Source organism: Empidonax traillii, unplaced genomic scaffold (assembly GCF_003031625.1).
Source record: "Empidonax traillii isolate 1590-97213 ecotype Southwest subspecies unplaced genomic scaffold, ASM303162v1 scaffold211:size764888, whole genome shotgun sequence".
NCBI classification, from domain to species: domain Eukaryota; kingdom Metazoa; phylum Chordata; class Aves; order Passeriformes; family Tyrannidae; genus Empidonax; species Empidonax traillii.
This window is the reverse complement of record NW_020955404.1, coordinates 695,191-715,775: the sequence shown is the minus strand read 5'-3', so window position 1 is coordinate 715,775 and position 20,585 is coordinate 695,191. Positions and strand designations below refer to the sequence as shown.

At 36.9% G+C, this 20,585-nt stretch overlaps 1 long non-coding RNA gene across 1 annotated transcript; it reads right to left on the bottom strand.

Annotated features, from left to right (window-relative positions):
* Positions 1-969: 969 nt before the first annotated feature.
* LOC114059250 lies at positions 970-20,073 on the bottom strand. Its single transcript, XR_003571624.1, has 3 exons — positions 20,059-20,073; positions 11,485-11,487; positions 970-1,243 (listed from the first exon to the last, which is right to left on the bottom strand). It is a non-coding gene; the product is annotated as an uncharacterized LOC114059250 (long non-coding RNA).
* Between the last annotated feature and the right edge of the window lie 512 nt (positions 20,074-20,585).

Here is a 20,585-nt window from a genome sequence, read left to right as displayed (position 1 = left end):
TCCTCTTCCTTATCATGTAGTCTGTAGCAGGCACTCATCTAGCAGATATTCATCTGTCAGCTAACCCTGATCCATAAGCCTTCAACTGGTCATCTGGTCATCCATATGTCCCAAGGCACTATTCCATGCATTATCACTGCTCTCTCACAAGCCAGATTACTCCTCTCTTCACCGTCTCAGTCCTTCCTGAAGAACAAACACCCAACCACTGCAATGTTCCAACTGTGTGAGCTATCCCATCATGCCTCTGTGATCCCAGTGAGATCATAGCCCTGTAACTCCACACAGATGTCTAATTCCATCTGGTTTTCCCCTATGCTGCATGCATTAGTGTACAGACACTTCAGAGAGGCACACAGTTGTGTCAATTTCCCAGAGAGTAATCATATGAAAATATCTCATTTGTCTCATCTAGAGAAGAGAACACTTGCAATTATATTCCACCACTGAGAAATGACCTGATAGCTCTTCTTGACAATCACATCAGGTTAATTACGTTGAAGGCGACAGAACCTATTCAAAATTATGTGTTAAGCAGTGGACATGACTCAACACTCAGGGTTTGAAAAGAATATTCAGCTTTATTGCACTTGCTTTGTTATGTTATTAAAAAAACAACAAACCAACTAACCAAAAACTGACAGACCAAAAAAACACAAACAAAAACTCTCTAACCCCTCCAAAAAACACGAGCCCAAACCCAACCAACCAAACAAGAAAAAAAAAAAAAGCAACAGAAACAAATAAACAAACAAACAAACAAAACCCCCAAAGCAAAAACTCTCACAACAGTCAGGATAAAATGCATCAAAATTCATGACATTGATTCAGCATTCCAGAGAGAAAAACAATATAAATATACAGCAAGAGAGCATGTGGTAATGCTGGCTCAAAGGTAATGCTGAAGGTCATGTATGCGAGTCTTTCATTCAAAGCAGAAGTACCACCTAGGCTGTCAAGTCAGTCTAGGTTTTGTCAGGCAAATCTCAAAATTTTTAAAGGATGGAGGATACACAACTTCTCAAGCTGCAATTTATGGCCCGTGTTCCTTGTTGCATCATTTGTCACATCCATTAGGATGAGTTTGGATCCATCGTCTTTGTAATCTAATGTAATCTAGTAGTTGTAGGTTATTAGATCTCCCATCCCTGCATAAGGAGTTCAAATTGGACATTTGTAAAAGGTTCTTCACTTAGAGAGTGCTTGGGCACTGTAAGAGGCTCCCCAGGGAAGTGGTCACAGCCTCAAGCCTGACAGAGTTCAAGAAGCATTTGGACAGTACTCTAGGGAACATGGTGTGATTCTTGGGGATGATCTGTGCATGTTCAGGTGTCAGACTCAATGATCCTTTTGGGCCCCCTTCAACTCAGCATATTGTGTGATTCTGTAATTAAGTCTGTGAGATTTTAAGGGACACTTGGACAACTTTTAGTCATATGGTTCAGTTTCAGGTACTCCTACGAGGAACAGCACACTGGACTAGATCCAGATAGGTCTCTTCCAGCTTGAGTTACTCTATGATTCTGTGATACCTTAACCCCCTCTCTGGAGGAATAAATAGGTCCACACATCAGAAATTCATACCTGACCATCTGCAGAACCTTCATCAATTCCTCAATACCTTTCTTGAACTGTAGAGCCTATAACTGAAACCAGGATCCAGATATGGTCTCTCCAACACTAAAGAGAGTGAAATAATAGCTTCCCTCAATCTGTTGACCATACACCTCCTACTGTAGTCAAATGTGCATTTGTTTTTCTGATGATGAAAGCTCAGTGTTGGATCATTAGTACCTACTGTAAACACCAGGCCCTTTTGCTACCTCACAACCTGCACTGATACACAGGACAGGGCCACTCTGTTCCCAAGTGCAGAGATTTGCACTTCTTGAACCTAATGTGATTTATGCTGGCCAAGTTTTCCAGTAATTAAGTTGCTTCTGGAATGACTGTAGTATAACTTTCTGTTACTCTTTCTGTCACCCACAAGTTACTTTTTCTGCTACAAGGCTTTGGCCTTCCTGATATCAATCACAAGTGTCCAAACAGTATTGTTATACTTCTCCACCACTTCCTCTTGTTTCTTTTTTGCAGCCTTCTTGCTCTTAAATTGAGCAAAGACCATCTTGTTTAGTCATGCAGGGTTTTGGCCAAAATGTTGAATTATTCAAGAGATGTAAGCTTAAGATGATATTGAATGACTGGACATAATTATAAGTTCAAGTTATCGTCATAGATAAACAAAGACAAATGAACTTTCAGCTTCTTGTTACAATAAAACATTGGAAGTCCCACTGATTGAGAGTGGACATTTTGTGCAACTGGAGAAGTTGTTCTTTAAGCATCGGCAAAGAATAATAATGTAATAAGGTCAAATATCAGCAGAACGGATCTTAGCAGCAAACCTGAAAGAGAATGAATATGAGAAAATGGTTGTGAGGATTACAGTTTGCAAATATGTTTTGCAGTACTTTTTATGAAGAAAAAAGATCAGCAATGACGGTCTAATATAAACAGATGCAGGAGCATCAAAGAACATCACTGGTTATCACTGATGCAGAAAACAAGACCAAAAGCAGTTGGAAGTGCTAAGTGTAAGTTTGCTGCAGAAAAATCTGTACAATAATTGCCTCTTCACTGATATACTGAGGACAGGCTGTTGGCCCTCCACAGCTATATTTGGGTTACTTGACAGGGTTTTTCTATCAGGTCTCCTAGGGTGGTTTCTCAGAGGAACTGCTAGAACCTTCCTCTATGGGAATTCTGATGGAGCCCCATATCAGCTGTCTCCAGGACAGACTCACCATCAAGAATTGTGTGTTTCAAGTTACCAGTGCTAAGGAACTTTGCTGGAAGAGTGAGAAGTCCTGTGTTCCAAGCCTTCTTTGACAAATTTTACCATTTGCAAATTTTATCCAGAGCATATCTATAATAACTATCACTGAGATGACTCCCTTAGCCTAAAAAGTCATGCTCATTTGGTTATTGCTCCTTTCTCTCACTCAGCGATCTTCAGAAATCTTCTTTCCCACATGAGAACCATTCCAGTAGAAAGGACAGACTGTTTTATTGCTTTGGTTTTTTTGGGTGGTGTTTTGTTTCTGAAACAGATGTCTCTAATTTCATCTGAATACAGGTTTTTGGTTTTTTTTTTTTTTAGATGAAATTTAAATAAATGTAGAGTTATCCAAGGCTCTCCAGGACCCATCGTCCCTGAAGAGTTCCTAAGAAAGTTCTTATCCTCCAAAAAACTCCCATGCATTATGTCAATGCTTGTGTGATTTACAAACTTGAGGGAAAAGTGGAGGACGACAATTTGATTAATGTCCCTTCTCTCCAGTCATATCACTGGAAACCTGAAGAGATAACAAATAAAGAATATCTTAAATGGATGACACCACCTGCTTGCAGTCTGAGGGACAGGATTTGTAATTTTCTCTGTACTCAAGGGCTCACAGTTTTGGAGGAAAGCCTTCATAGGAAGGGAAGAAATTAAGACCTGCACAAGGGGGCAAAAAATTGCTGTTAACAGAATCAGCTATCTATACTGCCTGACTTTATAAAATCGACAAATCCTTGGTTCCAGAAGCCACAAATTCAATCCCTATTGGGATGATGGAGAACAAAGTTATTTATGTTGATTACAGTTGCTGTCATTTCCATAAGAGTAACAGTTAGAGAGGCACAGTTATATCTATGAAGGTAGTCACTGTCTTGAAGAACCAGAATTCAAGAGAGTGATTCAGTTGCCTAAACATGGGCATTTACTGTTTTATCAAAGACAGCCATGAGGGGCAGATGCTTAGGGTGAGGCTGCTAGAGGCCTGGAAGGGTATGCTTGGGTTTCTAAAATAGTATGTAATTCTTATGTTTAGGTGACTGACCTAGCATTTTCAATTTTTCCTAAAAGCTTCTACCTCTAGAAAATGCATTGCATATCTTAACTTAGAATGTATTTTTAGTCCAGCTATCAAAAATTATGAGATTCGTAGAATCTTAGTTTTCATGGGGTTTTATATGCAAACATAGTTTTCTGTATATCCACATTTTCTATTTAATAATTTTTGAACAATTCCACCCAATCTGACAGATGGACACTGGCTTCAAAGGCATTAACAACCTACAAGTGTCATGAAAATAGGCTGGATGAATGACCCTATTAGTGCCCTGACAAGAAAAAGAGCATGGTATGAATTTTATTATAGACATTGAGGAGCCATATAAGAGAGAGATAGTACAAGCACTCCAGCAGCATGAAAACTTCACGTGGCATTAGCAGATCCATAAACAGCATCAAATCCAACTATCGGGAGCCAGGCTTCATCCATTCCACTGCTCAGAGAGTAATCACACTTTTTATCATACCACAACCATTTCCATTACCACCATCCAAGTGACAAGGAAGTTTAACATGGTATAAGAAACAAGAGAAAACTTTAAAAAAGATAAAGGCTCTAAATCAAATGCAAAAACAAAGGTCTGCAGGGCCAGAGAAAGACTCAAGGTTTTATTCTTATGTATTCAATATATTCAAGGCAGAAAACTAAAATGAAAATAAATAAAAATAAGAAGTGTGTAGTAACACATTTGTATCTGAACCAAAAGAAATTTTCACAAGTACTCATAAATATCCAATGAATTTTTTTTTTAAAGTGTGTTAGTATCTGGCACTTCCAAAGTCTTGTGGAAACAATTCTACCACATCAACTGGTTGTCCCACACTTGTTTTTATGGGTATTGCAAATCTCTTCCTTTCTTGACAGAGGAAGCCCTTGGCACTCTAACTTAGTTTTACAAGTAAATTCCATGCAAATGAAAATTAATTGTTCCCCTAAGGTTTCTGCTGGGGTTTTTAATTTTTGTTTGTTTGCTTGTGTTATACCTATAAAAGGCAGCCATGTCCTTCTATACTTTAGGAAGTATTTGCATGTTGTCTTTGCTTTGCATAGGAAACTGATGACTGCTTGTAGATCTAGGGGAATAAACACACAAACATTTGTTTAGAGAGTAATTGCTAACAGATTCACAATAGTTAGAAAATGACAGAATCATACTATCTCTGAAATTTTCTTTTTCTCTCTGTACATTATGGTGCCATGTTTATGGAATGCTTTAACACATCATTTTATTCCGATGGAAACCATTTTGCCCACTAACTACTGTTGACTTTGTTTCAGATAGCTTGGTGACTATGGTTTCCTTTGCATCAGAACAGAGATTTTATCACAGCTGCTTAGACTGGCTGATTAGCAATTTAATGGGATTTAGCTGACCAGAAATGAAAGGACAGACAGCTCTAATGGCTAAAAGGCTGTTAGATTTATATAAGCCTTATTACTAAATGGATTGCCTCAAGTATTACAGCAGCCATTTCCTGAATTTTGAGCCCAAATGGATACATGCTTCTGCTTATACTGGAATTTAAGGAAGTGACAGACAGAAGGATTTAATTGGATTAGTCTACTGGTCTACAATATAAATTTAGTATAATAGTAAGTAATAGTATCCAATATAAAGAATTCCTTAGGCTTGGGGACCTAGAAATGTCCTACATGCAATAGTTCTGATTTTGGTGCAGTGGCGTAGGATGAGATATAATTAAGGGAACACACTGACTTAGTATGGATATAGGACTTATAGCCTTGTATATCCTCATTGAGAACAAGCTTTTATAAAGTGTAAGAACAGGATGATGCATAGAGGAAAAGGAATACAGTGAGCAGAAGTAATGATTTGATCTAAAGGACATGTAAATATTTTCATTACAAAGCATTCCTCACATTTTTTGTTTTATCTCCATACACTAGAATATTATATTTGATCTTTTCCCCATTTTACCGCTCTATTGGAGGTGTGGAGAAAAAGACATGCTGAAAAACTCAGTAGTTTCTGATGTGTTGTCTGATTAGTCATCCACGTACTGCTTTCTTACTAATAGAGATTCCTCAAAGTAATTCAGTAGAAACTTTGAATGGTTTGAAGCCCAAAGGTATCCTGTACAGATTTACTCATTCTTGGAATGAATGGAGCAATGAACTTAAATCTTCTGATGCTCAGAAAAATAACGTAAAAATACAACTCTATTTCTATTAATTTATTATTTTAAGGTGATAGAGATTTCATCTGAATGCTTGCTCAGGTATAAAGAAATGCTCTGCAGAAAAAATTACCTACTTCTTACCATTAAATTACCTGTACATTAGAACCAAAGGACATCCTTCTTCACCATCCTACTGTCAATATATAGCACAGTACATGCAAAAATAAAGGATAAACCACTGATATCTTGAGGACTGTCCTCATCAAAACTTTTACACAGATGTGAATGATTTCAAATCATGCTAGGCAGTAAAGAATGAAGATTGATTCCTCCTTATCCTTAGCAACATGACTAGAGGAGCCCAAAGCAGCCTCAACAACAGGTATCCTTGGGTGATCTGGTGAAAATCTCAGCTAAAAAAGATTCAGAAATAGACAGTCATGGCAAGTTTTCTGCAGGAAGGGCCAAGCCCTCCTGACATTTGTTTAAAGGTCTTTCTATACCATTGCTTAATCAATCAGATAGAATAGGGAAATTTTTGTCTCCAGCTGAAGTTATCTGTTACCATAAGCATGATCGGAGACTTCATTGTTCTATTCTGGCATGGTAAAATCTGCAATGAATTCTTGTAATTCATCTGACTGATGCTGTAAGCATAGCTTGCCTACTGTGTTCTTGATCTCTTAAAAAGAAATTGCTGTATTTCTTTCTAATGCAAGTTTACTAAGAAAGTGCATGATGTACATTGCAATCAAATGGCTCCAATATTCTACTGGCAAGGCATAAATTACCTTGTCACTCAGGTAGAGTAGTCTATACATATGCAAAGCACTATGGAAACGTTCTTACCATTCAGTGAAATGATTTGTAGAAGTTATATGGATGTGCACACATTTCTTTCATGGTTTTAGAGTCTTGCTGTCTTTGTGTCCTCATTTGCAACAATAACCAGTCTACAACAAATCTCACATAATTAAACTGAACAGAATGACACTTTCTTTAGTGAGGGTAATTGCTCATACGTTGCCCCTGTGTAATGAGTCACCATAAACCTGAGGATGTGTTAATAAGTTTGCACAGCCGGCACTTTGGGCTGGATTCTGGCTAAATAAGGGCATCTTAGCAAAACATTCCAAGCGTCATGATGTTTCAAGCTACAAAATAGCCTCAATTAGGAAGCAGATTTTACACTGCAGTATTTATCTTCCCTTGCATTTTCAGCATGAGCAGCTGAGAATTTAAACACCCAGAAGTTTCTCTGCTGCTAGAATGGGAAACATGTTCACATTCACAAACTTTTAATAAAACCATACCTTCACCTAGTATTTTTCAAAATTGAGTACTCCCCCACTTAGACAGGTTGTCTGGGCTTGTCTAAAACCTAACACATTTCACGCACTTACCTAATTGGCAGATGGATTTTGGCCAGGCTTATTGACCTCAGAGAAAAATTAATCAGTGCTTTGGTCTAGCTCATGCAGTTACTCAAATAATATTTTCAATTCTATATAGAAAGTTAACAAAAATGTAACAGGAATGAAAAAAAAAATAAAGGATTTTGTAGTATAGAGACCTTAGACTGATTATGAAAATTAGTGTTGCAAATATACTGGCAAAATGCTATTTGGAGGATTGAGGGAAATAAACACAGTAAAACATTGGTAGGATATTTAGGAGGAAGTTTAGAATGTATGAACTAATAACATTCATTTTGTACTTGAGAAAATACATCTTGAACAGTAACGTGGGCATCAGAGGTCAAAAAACTACAGATAGCACTAAAGAAGTTCTGGTTTTCAGGAAGCTCTTCTGCTTAGTAAGTGCAATGAAGCACTTTCCCAGATGAGTTTCATGGTGGACAGAGTTCAGCTACAAGTGTATTATTGGTATTTCACAGATCATATTTATTTGGAGTTTACTACTGCCTTCTAGAAAAAGCCCATCTGATTAAAGGCTACTTTAAAGAATGACTTTAGAATGTGTTTCAGCCATGAACTCTTTGACATTAATGAAATAACTCATCAGCACCCATGATGTGCAACTCAGCAAGTGAAATGCTGTTCAGCAAAAAAACTAGTAACTTTTGATTCAGTCACTAAGTAAATATTTGTAGCAGTGTGTATAGGTGCAAATGCTGTGGAAATAAAAATTTTAAAAAAATCAGAAGAAAGTATGACACAAGGTATATCATTTGATGATGGATATAAAACGCAATCAGCTGTCTCCAGTGGCACTACCACTCAGTCATGAGGTTGTTATTCCCAGTCAGAAGAATGAGGCTAGGCTTCAATTTAATTCTGAAAAGGAGCAGAAAAAGAAGGAAATAGATAGCCAATATCCAGGTTCTGAAATGGAAGGTATTGCAGGCAATAAATGGCTCGCACGTAGCTGCAGGATGAACTAAGCATCACACAGAAGCAGAAAGGAAGGTAGAAAAGACTAGACTGATGGGGAATGGGCTTTTTTAATATTCTGAATGTTGCTCATCATTCATGTGCTGAAGAAAAATACATCCAGAAATGTAATGCTTCAAGCAAACATTTTGAAATATCTTTGGTGAAATATTTTAGACAGCTGGTCATATCTCTGATCAGCAACCAGAGAGGAGAGGAGAGTCTTCCCCGCTGCATCATAGCCTTTCTCCTCTAATATCTGTTGAATTACCCACTTCTTTATGAGATACCAGTTTGTACCAAGTATTCTGTAACACTGACCTCTCATTAAGTGCCAGAAAAATACATTACGAAGATTTATTGACTGGAATGATAAGCAGCAAGTCAGGATGCCTTGATGTGGAAGCAATATAAGGTAGCTAGCAGTCAGGCATGTTGCCTACTTTTGCACTGGCCATGTCTCCCTGATGTTCCCCTGCCAAAAAGCATACATCATCTTAGTGACCCTGAACACATATCTGACGCACATCAAAGTAAAATTGAAAGCAAAGAATTCAGCAGCGTCAGGGCAGGAAAGTTCATCAAAGCATATTCTTCATGGGGACTTAGGAAAAAATGGGCTCAGACACCTAACTCGTTGCTTACTGTGTGCTCACAGTGTGGCTTATAAGGGACTCTTTATTTACATTAACCTTAACTCTATAAATAAATGTTTTAGAGAAGGAAGGAGATGTAATATTTTTTCTTCTTCTTCCTATGTTGACAAGTACCCTATCTTCAAGACAGTGGGCATAATCTGAAGCAGGACTTTCAGGACTTTTTTTATATCAGTTTATCTGAGAAAGGATGTCATTACCGTCTGGAAAGTGGCTATTGTAAACCTTAGCAACCATTCAGCTATGATGGTGGTGGCCACCAGACCTACAAGCCTGTCTGAGAGCCAACAAGGTAATGGCTTCAGAAGATATGAGATCTGCCTTCCACCTGCACAAACATATACGGTTATGTAAGCTGAAAAAGTTACATGCTTTGAATATGTAAGACTAGAAAAGTGCATTGTTCCCTCTCAGTGTGATCTTGGGACATGGGTGTACAGCCACAAGGCCTGTGGGTTAGGGATTTTGAGGCAGGACATGATGTGACCATGGGAAGGAATCAAGAGTATCAGTACATATCCAGTGCTCACTGAATCTTGCAACCATTCCAAAACCAGCAAGTACTACTCAGCTGATTCAGTCAGACCTCATGTCTTGGCACTTGAAATCATACTAGAGCTGTCTCAATACCACATGTATCAAGGCTTTCTTGTGGTGTCTACAGTCCATATAAAATGCAGATCAGCATATACTCATGTGTAGCTGTTGAAATTTGAAACTTACTGTACCAGCTAAACCAAATTTCAGAAAATGTGGCCATGTTGATAGAAGTCAATGCTAAAACAGCCCTAAGAAATTTCTCAGCACCATTTATTGATACATCACTATATTCCTTCCCTGTCTCTACTGTATCTCTGCTATGACCCCACATTCAGCCTTTAGGGAATGTGAAAACATTTACTTTTTTTTGGTACATTTTTCAACACATTTTCTCCTTCCCTGTATTTCAGCAGGCCTCCTGCATGCATGCTGTCTTGCATATTGTATTGGGTCTGGCTGAGCTGGAGTTTATTTCCCCACAGTAGCCCTCACAGTGCTGTGTTTTGCATTGGTAGCTAGAAGGGCGTTGATAACACTGTGGTATTTTGGCTACTGCCGAGCACAGCACCAGCACTGTAACATTCCTTCCTCAATCAAGGGCAGGATCCTGGGAGGGGACACAAGTAGACCAGCTGATCCAAACTAACCAAAGGGATGTTCCAGACCATATGACATCAGCTCAGATACAAAAGCTAAGGCAAGGAGCAGGAAGGTGGGCATTCACTGTCTGCAGTGGTTGCCTGCTGAGGAATCGTCAAGCATGTTGAGGCCCTGCTTCTCGGGGGTGGCCAACCATCACTGCTCATGAGATGTGGTCTTTTGTTCCACTTCTCTATTGCCCATGCAAGATTTTGCTTTGCTATCACTTTAAACAAACCATGTTATCCCAACCCACGAGTTGTTTTCCATCTTACTCTCTCCCCTGTTCAGCTGGCAAATGGGAGTGATAGAGCAGCTGGGTGGGGACCTTGTATCCAGCCAAGGTCAACCCATCACAAATGTAACCCACAAGTCTTCACAGGATTGTGCTTTGGATCTACTTCTCCTCCTTCCAGATGTTTCCTGTGATTGAGATGCAGTCCTTCCCCCGTGGCAGAGACAAGTTGCTACCTATTGGATGTTGCAAGCCTGGAGTGTGTGGAAGAAGGGAGGAAGACAAATGAAACAGATTTTTTGCACCATTCAGCAAATCTTTTATGACCTGATGTTGGAGAGACACGAGGCAATACATTGAGGAAAAGGGTGGGAACTGGATGATTACATCTGTAAAGTGTGCAATCAAGAATTTCATAAATCTTATTCCACCTCTTTTGAGCCCAGAATTTATCTGCTCAAATGCCTAGAAAGCAATTTTTTTCTTTTCATAATGGCATTTTGAAAGAAACCCCTGTAACTGGGGCATTGTGTCTTAGTGTAAGCACAGGCCTTATGGATTTCCACACATTTCTACAGCACTAAGTGCTTTTCTGTTGAGTCTCTTTGTAAGCTACATCAACTGTTTACTTGAAGATGAACATATGCATGCATTTTCAACACTTGATACAAATGTCCATATGAGACAGACAACCAGATAGACAAATTATATTTGTTACATAATGTGTATGTTTGTATCTATTATACATGTATATGATGCTATTTGTGCATATAATGCCCTTTCTTACAATATACAGATAACTAAATACTTGATCAATTCTTCACACACCTCTTTTTTCCTCATAATTTTTTAGGGTATATGTTTTTGAGCTTATGCTGAATGAGATATACACCAATATTTGTGGATAAGATCATAGTGTTGTAGTGCATTGAAGCAAATCATTCTTCTTACATCCTTCATTCTATACAGAATAAAGAGCACAATCTTCTAAAACAAATACTGAAATGTAGAAGATATGGGTTTATAAAACACACATAGAACTGGTAAGTGACAGAAATGTATATAGGAAGCTCAACTCGTTATCAAACTCATCTTCCTTCTCCAGCAAACTCATAATCTTTCTATTTTAGAAGTTTGAATTATGCCTAATTTAGCTGTGTGGTACCTCCAGTCAAACCCAAGGATGAATGTATTTTGTCATCAAACTTAAATAAATAAAATGTCTTTCTCAGTTCACTTAGTGTAGATCCTTGACTGATGCTGTAGAAATACCTGCTGGCTGTGGGTTCTGGTAACAGAAAAGCATACTTATGTTTATTCATCACGTTTAGGACATATTTATTATATCTGAAAATTCGTTTGCACAGCCAGTCTTATGCAATGCATGTTGTGGGTCTCACCACAATATCTTAGATGTTATGCTGCAGCTTCTAGAGCAGAGTAATAATAGTAATCTGATTAGCATGATTATGAACTGGTATTATGTGCCTTTTGTGTGTGTCTTTAATTACAACATCATCTGCATTTGCTCTGGGTAGGACATCTTACCAAGGTCATTTTCTTGCATGAATGAAGCATGGACTCAATCAGAACTTACTTTCTCTGCAGTTACAGCAACCATTTTTTTTTTTTAACTTTCCAATTTCTACTTTTCTACATTGCATACACATGCTCATGTTCTTTTACATACTGCTATTTCCTCAGATTGCTATAATTCAGATTTATAATATAGTGAACTGCAATGTCAACGAAGCCTATTATAGTTTCTGACTGTGTAGCTCATGGCACAAAAAATCAGTGGTCAAGTTGATCTCTTTAAAGGCACTATGATTGTCCCAGCTAAAACAGAGCTATTCCATGTTCCCTTTTTTTCAGCTGGATACTTTATTTAGTTTTATTTCAGCATTTTCCCTGAAAGAGCCAGGCATTCACTTTTGATAGCTGTAAGCATTCCATGGAGATGGAATCAATCACCATCATTTGAACCAAAAAGGCACTGACTGACATATTAAAATGGTTTTTCTCTTTTGACTTAAAATGTCACCTCTTGAGTTGTACGTTGATCACAGCATTCAGCATTCTCAGAGGCTGGCCATGGTCTAACACTGACTCACCACAGAGATTTTCAGTGAGATTTTTTTGCTTCCTAGCACCTAATTGGATTGAAACTATTCCTTTGATAGTCTATATCTGTGATCATCTTAAATTAAAATTTCATTCAGGCCTTTATTTGATTTTTTTTTATATTAGTAATTTTCTGAATTCCTGGGATCTTAAAAAAAAAAAAAAAAAAAAGTTTACAGTTTTTCACCCCCTCTGCCAGGTACTATAGGTTCCATAAATCGGTGCTCTGGCTTACACAGTTCATTTCCAGCACCTCTTTCCTACCTGTAAATAGGTAAGTATTTTTGACAGACACTAGGAAAAATTAAAACATAGAATTACAGGAAGAGGTTATTTTCAGTCTTGCAAACAAGATATTTTTATGAAAAAGGAAAATGTTTTGAAAAGCTGCTATCTGCTAACTCCTCTCCCTGTATCTCTAGAATTCTTTTCTCTTTTTCTCTTGTGATTCCTCTTAGAGTGTCACTGAATTTTTGAAGGAACAGCACAGCATAGCACATGGTGCATTTAGAAGATTAATGAAGAGGGTTCTCATAGTACGAAGAAAGTGCAACAGACTAAGAACAAATGAGAGGCTGAGACTGAAAAATGTCAAACTTTGGTAGAATACTAGGGGAAAATTAGGGAAATATGATACAAATTATTGAAGTGACATAGAAGATATAAAAATCTTCTTGCATTATTAACACACAATTAGAGAGAAAACAAAGATTTATTCTATACTGACAGATAGGAGGATTAATCAGCAAAATATAACTTTATGACATTTAGTAGCAAACTGTCAAGTTCTAGTTTATCTGGCTCTGAAGATTCTGTCTTATGTGCTCTGACAGTAACGGGAGAGATTTCATCCAAAATACAAATCATCCCAATACATTTACTTGTCAACAGAATAAGCTTTATCATGCATTGTAAAACAAATACAGCAAAAAACCTGTATGTCAAGAGCAGCAGGGAATGTATGTCAGAGTTGCATCAAGTTCCTGATACTCAGGTTTTTCCATCTTGTACCTCTAGACATTGTGGACAGCAGATTGCACCTGTGGGGCTGCAACAGATAGGTCTTGAGCAAAGTGTGTAAACATTTATATTACTTTAAAAATACACTGTGGCACGATACCTTACATAGCATAGACCTTCTTTAATTTGAGCAGCATATTCAGTAGTTTCCTTGAAAGAGTGTGATCCAAAGCAGACAGCAGATTCAAAGCAGTCAATCAGTTGAAACCAAAATTCAGTTTCAGTTTATGTAGGTTCTGCTAAATAAACAGCCCAGTTTCAGTCGGCCTGAGTTGAGACAGTATTCAAACCTGGTGATTTTAATAGCTTTGCCTTCAAGAGAATGCAACAGAGAGGAGAAAAACATCTGGTCTTTTTTAATTTTCATCTAAATCAAATGTTTCTGTCTGTTCTAATAATGTAGAGTATGAGAAGAAATGTAACATTTAGAGTCCTGAAAGTTTACAGAAAGTCTATGTAAAGAGCTGTATAACATTATGTCAGTACTTCTTAGCAGTGAATTAGATAGCATCAGTTTTGTTCTGTCTGTAAGGCCAAGAAAAACAAAGCCCAAACATTTTTGTCAAAATAAATAATGCTGATCTTGCCCCACAAGCAAAATATAATGTTGGGTTTGGTTGTTTGGGTTTTTTGCTTTTAATAGTAAATATAATCAGTCTCTGAAAGGGTTGGGTTATTTGGAAAGCTATTATTGATCTAAAAAGTCAGAACAATTTGATATTTTCCTAATAGCCACAATACTTGCACAGAATGCTGATTACAGTGAAAGAAAAATTGGGATCTCATACTGTGGATGTAGTGTATGTGTGTATTCACAGACAGATAGATAAACCAGTAGAGAATGTGTTCCATCATCTTTGCATTTTTTTATCATTGCTCTTCACCTGCCATTTTATCAGACAGTGATGTAAGAAACATGCCTCTCCTCATTATCTGCTTTAGATGGACTATATGAACAAATTTTATATTATCTACAAATGAGATCATTTCACCCTTCTTTTGCTTCTCCACAATTTGAAAATATACCGGCTCCAGCCGGTAACCTCCTACCACTGTGAAAAGCTGTCTGTAATGAATGGGTAAAAGACAGTCTGATGTTCACTTCAATCTGTAGCTTAGTTCTAAAGGCTTTAAAGATATTTTTGCACAGTCATAAAAAAAAAAACCAAAACAGGATGTGTCACGAGCATGAACATGCACACAAAGGAGACCCTCACTAAGTGAAGGTGTCCCCTGAGGGCCCCTTTTGCTATCTTTAAGGTAGCCTAGCTGGTACAAAGGATGTGCAACACGAGGACAGTAGGGTTCAGTGGTATTACAGGTACATGAGTTATGAAAGTCTCCATAATTTTAATAACAAAATCTGCAAGTGAAAAAGATTACAGACAGATGTGATACCTCCTTTCATCCTGCACTTTTGTCTCAGTACAAGAGAAGGAAGGCACGAATTTCAACACTATAATTTTGAAGAGATAAGAAAAGTCATTAACAGGGGAGAGGAAAGGAAAGAAAAAATTTAAAAACAAATTTACAGAGAGTATAAGGGAAAACTGGTAGTGGATGAAGCTGAGTACTGTCAAACTGATTGATGGACTGATGACTTCATAGAGCTGCTGAACTTCATCATGCCACACACTTGATCCCAGAGGCACTTAAATCAAAATTCTGCTAAGCCTAGAGGAGATTTTATCCTTGCAGGCAAACAACTTGAATACTTCAATACAGTAATAAAACATCTAATGATGGACATTTGTGATTATTGCCACATGCTTCACTGCATTTTATTGGTCTGTCCAACATAACAACTGCCCCAGGTATCTAGTAATATACATGTCAGAGTGGTTGATTTGTAGAAAACTAGGATTAAGAGACATAAATTTATAACACATGTAATACCCAGCATACTGGGTGATGCAAAATATCATCCTTTTCCACAAAAGTACAGGAGAGGATAAGCAGACCCTATCTCTGGAACTTTTCCACATTTTTAAAAAGATAGACCTGGATTGGATCCACACCAGTGGAGAAGCTTTACCTGATTTAAAAATTATTTAAAACCTGAACTGATAAAATAATATAACACACTTTCAAAACACATGTAGCTAGTTTCCTCTGGCTGAGAATGTAGATGGACTCCAGAGAAGCCTGCTCATAGTAAATTTTGCTATTCTTCAATTAGTTTTGTCTTTCTGTGAAATGAATTGTAACACCGCATATAGCAGAAACTTCCCTCTCTCTTCCACTTCTTTACTGATAGGACAGCAGAGCAACTATTGAAAAGACATTGATTAACCCTGACCAGTTTGCCCTCATATGTTTGAAGAGTAACATAAAAACCTAAAGTAAACATTTCAAAAGTAACTTTTTCTTCCATAACTATCATTCTCCATTCCTTCTTTTTACTACTTGTTCTCAAGTCGGTCAAAACAGGAGATTTTTTGTACATGTCCTGTACAGATGTTCTGAACTAAATGACCTTCAGGTACAGAATGATGAATGGGCCTCGAGATTATGCATCTAAAGCAAATACTTTTAATTAGGAAGTATTCTTAAGCTTCTTATTCCTCATTAAGTCTATGCAAAACTCTCAGAAAAAGGGATTCATAACATAAGCTCCTTTGAAGGAAGCAATTTTCTGCCCACGTACTCAATTCACTGCCTCCCTTCATATCCCTCCTCCATCCAAAGCATCTTTTTTTTTTTTAAAAAAAGGACTCTAATCTTCTTCCTGAACCACAATTCTTTCTGATTAACCACCACACTCCAAAAAAAGCACATGTAGACACTGCACTTCCTTCTCCACATCTTTATTTATAGGCTTTATATTTTCAAATTATATATTTTTTCTTTCACTCAGAAATGAGTTTCTATTACCAACTCATCTCTTGTAAATAGTAAAGTAGCCATATATAGAAAAGACTTAATCACTAGAGGTCCCAACAGAGTGCTTGATCTATAGAAAAATAGCATTCTTTCAGTTACTGTCTCATTTAATTGCAAATAAAATTACTATGCGTTGCCTTCTGAAACATTTGATTTACTCAAACATGCACAGTTTCAATAAACTGTTAAAGTAACTGTTATAGTCTTTTGCTCTCTTTATTCATTATTTTTTTCTTTTACAGTTGGTGCAGTTTCTCCTGAACCAACATGAGTTTTATCTGGCAGCCACTTATCAAGCACTGGCACTGTTATTACCCAGGAGGCCCTGGCAGAGTAGCAGATAGTGCTTGGATGATTAGTCAGTGTCATGAAGATGAGAGCAAAACTAAGAAACAATAAGTACAGCATTAACATTATAAGGCTTAGAGAGAAAGAAAAAAAAATATTACAGAAGATCCCGGAAAAAAAATGACATTGTTCTTAATCCAAATGGCAGTTACAAAACTAATTAGTTATAATTCACAATGAGCGAAGGTATTTTGTGTTCAAGGGCTTTTTTTAAAATGCTTCTTCTGTGTTTACTTCCCAGGAAAATGTTCTGGCCTTTTTTTTTTACTTAAAATTGCGAAGAAGTTAAGATGACTGGTGCTAATTATCATGCACATTGGCCTCTTGAAATTAAAGGCTGATTATATATTTAAATGGTTCAAGTCCATGCCTGACCCACAAGAAGATAGCAAACTAAGTTTGGAGACTTCACATTATCAGTCAAGTTCATTTTTAGAAAAGTGTATCACATAAAGTTTTGCAATGAATTTCAAATCAGAGTATCACAGCGATTTCATATAGGATAACAAGCCTGAGTTCTGTACCAGCATGCCACATTTCACGGCGTTATTATCACTGTTCATGTGAATCTAGCACAAATTACTAAAAGTAGTAGTAACATTTTAAATTATTTGTAAAAGTTTCCTAGCAGAATTAAATGGAAAGTGTGCCAATCTTCCAAAGATCTCATAAATTTGTAGACATATAAAAATAAATAGAAGGTGAATGAGGAGGACTAGAAAGAATATATAGAAAATATATTCTGAAAATTATATCTGATTGGCATAGCAGCAACTTCATGAGATTAGTCACACATTTTAATATAAAAGATCATCAAATCTCCATAGTAGATGAAGAAGCCAATAAGAGAGGAAATATATAACAAGAAAAAGGTTCCATTCAGTTACAGAGAGCAGGAACTATAAGAGTAAAGAGAATGCATGAGAAAGGCATAAGTGCTGCCTTGACTACAAGGTTATATAAATGGGAGTTTATATGAGTGACCAGAAAAATCACCTTACAAAGAGGACATGCCGATGAGACAAAAACTTTAGGTTGTTCTTGTAAGGTAGGCAAAACCAGATATAGTGTGTCACTCCTAAGATATAAAGAAAGCACGTAAATGGGAGACTTCCAGGCTGAAGCTTCTCCATGATTACAGTATTTTAGGACAAGTGAACAAAAAATGGCAGAGCTCCAAGTCCTCACAGATAAAGAAAATAGAATATTTATTACAAAATAAGTGTCAGTAACCCAGGGAGTTGTTAGGCAAGTCTAATGCTAAAAGGAATTAAGGAAACCTGGCTATTCCTCATAGGAATAAACCAGGAATGAACTGCTACCACCAGAATGAATTGGAATGTGTTGTCAGAATCAGATCTTGTTTCATGATTTCAACATCAAGAAAGCATACAGAAAGTGGAAAGTAGAGCAGGTTATATAAACACTATAGATAAATTCTGTGGCATACAGAGACAAATCAAACAGGGCAAGGGACAAACTGATGTACATCTCACAGGTGTTATCTAGGATATCAAGAGACAGTTATATAAACTCAGGAAAAGGTTACTCAACACAGAAGGAAATCTATGAAAAAAAAAAAACTCAGAGCTGTTCAAAGTTACCCTCAAAATAATGGAATAAAGAGGAGGTAGCAAGCAGCTAACAAAGGGGGCTTTGCAATGGAAAAAAAAAAAAGATGCAAAATAAATATTTTTTTAAAATCAAAAATTAGGGCAAAAGGAGGTGAAGAATTACAAATCAATCCATTCACTTCAACTCATAGAAAGATACCAATAATGAAAGAGAATGACTGTCACTAAAATAAAATTGAAGGACTGAAAATCAAGACAGAGGTCAAAAATATTGCTTCAGATAAACCTGATCTTTTTTTCATCAACAGGAAAAGGGTGGTTGGCTGCAGCCTCGCCAGGAAAGTGGTCTCAGCACCAAGCCTGACGGAGTTCAAGAAGTGTTTGTACAATACTCGCAGGCACATGGTGTGACTCTCATGGATGATTCTGTTGGACTCAATGATCCTTGTGGGTTCCTTCCAACTTGGCATATTCTGTGACTCTGTGAAAACCACCTTTGTGGAAGGACTAACAGGAATATTGTATATTTTGCCTTTAATACCTCTGGCAAATCTTTTATTATTCCAATATCAACCTAGGATGATATGCAGTAGCTCCCAAAACTATTGAAAGAATACAAAACAGCTTTCATAATTATGTTGAAAAAGGTGCCATATATCATTCTTTAGCAAGCTTGAAGAACAGATAATTGAGTGTGTACTGGGGTTCTGTTCACTCCGCTATCTTCAATATTTCCGTTAATATCCTAAAAAATAAATGTTATGCTTATTGATTTAGCAGATTACATGATTCTGGAAAACATGAGAGAAGTATATAAGATAATATGCTCACAAGAAAATGAAAAAATAACCTAAATACTATGCTATTTGATAGGTGCACGTAAAGTATCTTTGCAGGTATAGTCAGCAACACAAATAAAAGATGAACAATAAATAAGGAAGCAAACATTTGAAAAGCAAAGGATCTTGGTAATTTCTGACCACAAGTTAAACACATCAATAATGACCTAGCAAGAAAGGCAAATATCATTTCAGAGTGTAAACAGAAGTGTAATTTACAATTACATGAAACGATACCCCTTCACGTGATTCAGTATTGGTAAAGTTCTCCGTTTGAGAACCACATTCTGCACTTTAAAAGCATTGACCATTTAGAGACTTTCTAGGAAAGAGCAAAAATGATCATGAGCTTCTAAAAATGACCTATGGACAAAGACTGACTGAAGCAAGGAGCAGGTAAGTCTAAAAAGAGAAGGAGACTCCTTGAGTGAATACAAAATACCAGTAAAGATAAAAATCTGCTGCAAACAGGAGGAAAATTATCTATTTTCACAGTGTAGTGTGAATGCAGCCTGAACTGGCAGAGAGAAACACAAGAGAAACCTTTCTAATTGTGCAGTGATAAAGCATTTGAGTAAATAAGCTATGGTTCATGTGCACTCTGTAAATCTTTAAAAGAAGGTTAGGCAAACAGTTCTCAGAAATAAAAAGTAATGTTACTTCTGCCTTGCAATTAGAGAAAAAGAGTAGCTGAAACACTGAAGTTTCTTTTCTAACAAATGTTCTATGATGTCATTAATACACATCATATGGAAAATTTAAGTTACAAGGAGGACAATGAACTCTTTCATATTGGTTTGTATGACATATTAGCCATTTCAGACATTGAAATAAATTTTGCTAGCCTTTTTTTACGTCTCTTGACCTATTCAATATATCAAAAAGCTGTGAGTTTACAACTAAAAGAGCCTATATTTTTTCATTTTGCTATAAAGTGTAGCATAAGCCCTAATGACTATGATGTTGTCTCAGACTTAAATGTGTATTCAAGCCAAAAAAAGTTTCATTTTCTTGTGTCTCCATATATTACACATATAGCTATAAATTTCTTTCTGTGCTTACTCAAACATGTAAGATTCAAACCATTTTTCACCAAAGGAAGTAAACTGTGCCAGAGGATGTGGCAGTAACATTATTCAGCAAAGACAAACTATTACTGTGATTAAGTGGAACATTTTGATACCTGAACTAAGTTTCTGATGAAAAATGGACTTGTAGTGTCACTTGTATTGTGAGATGTTAAAAGGATCTAAGAGGAGTGAGTGGAAGTTCTAATCAGGCTGCAAAAGCTATG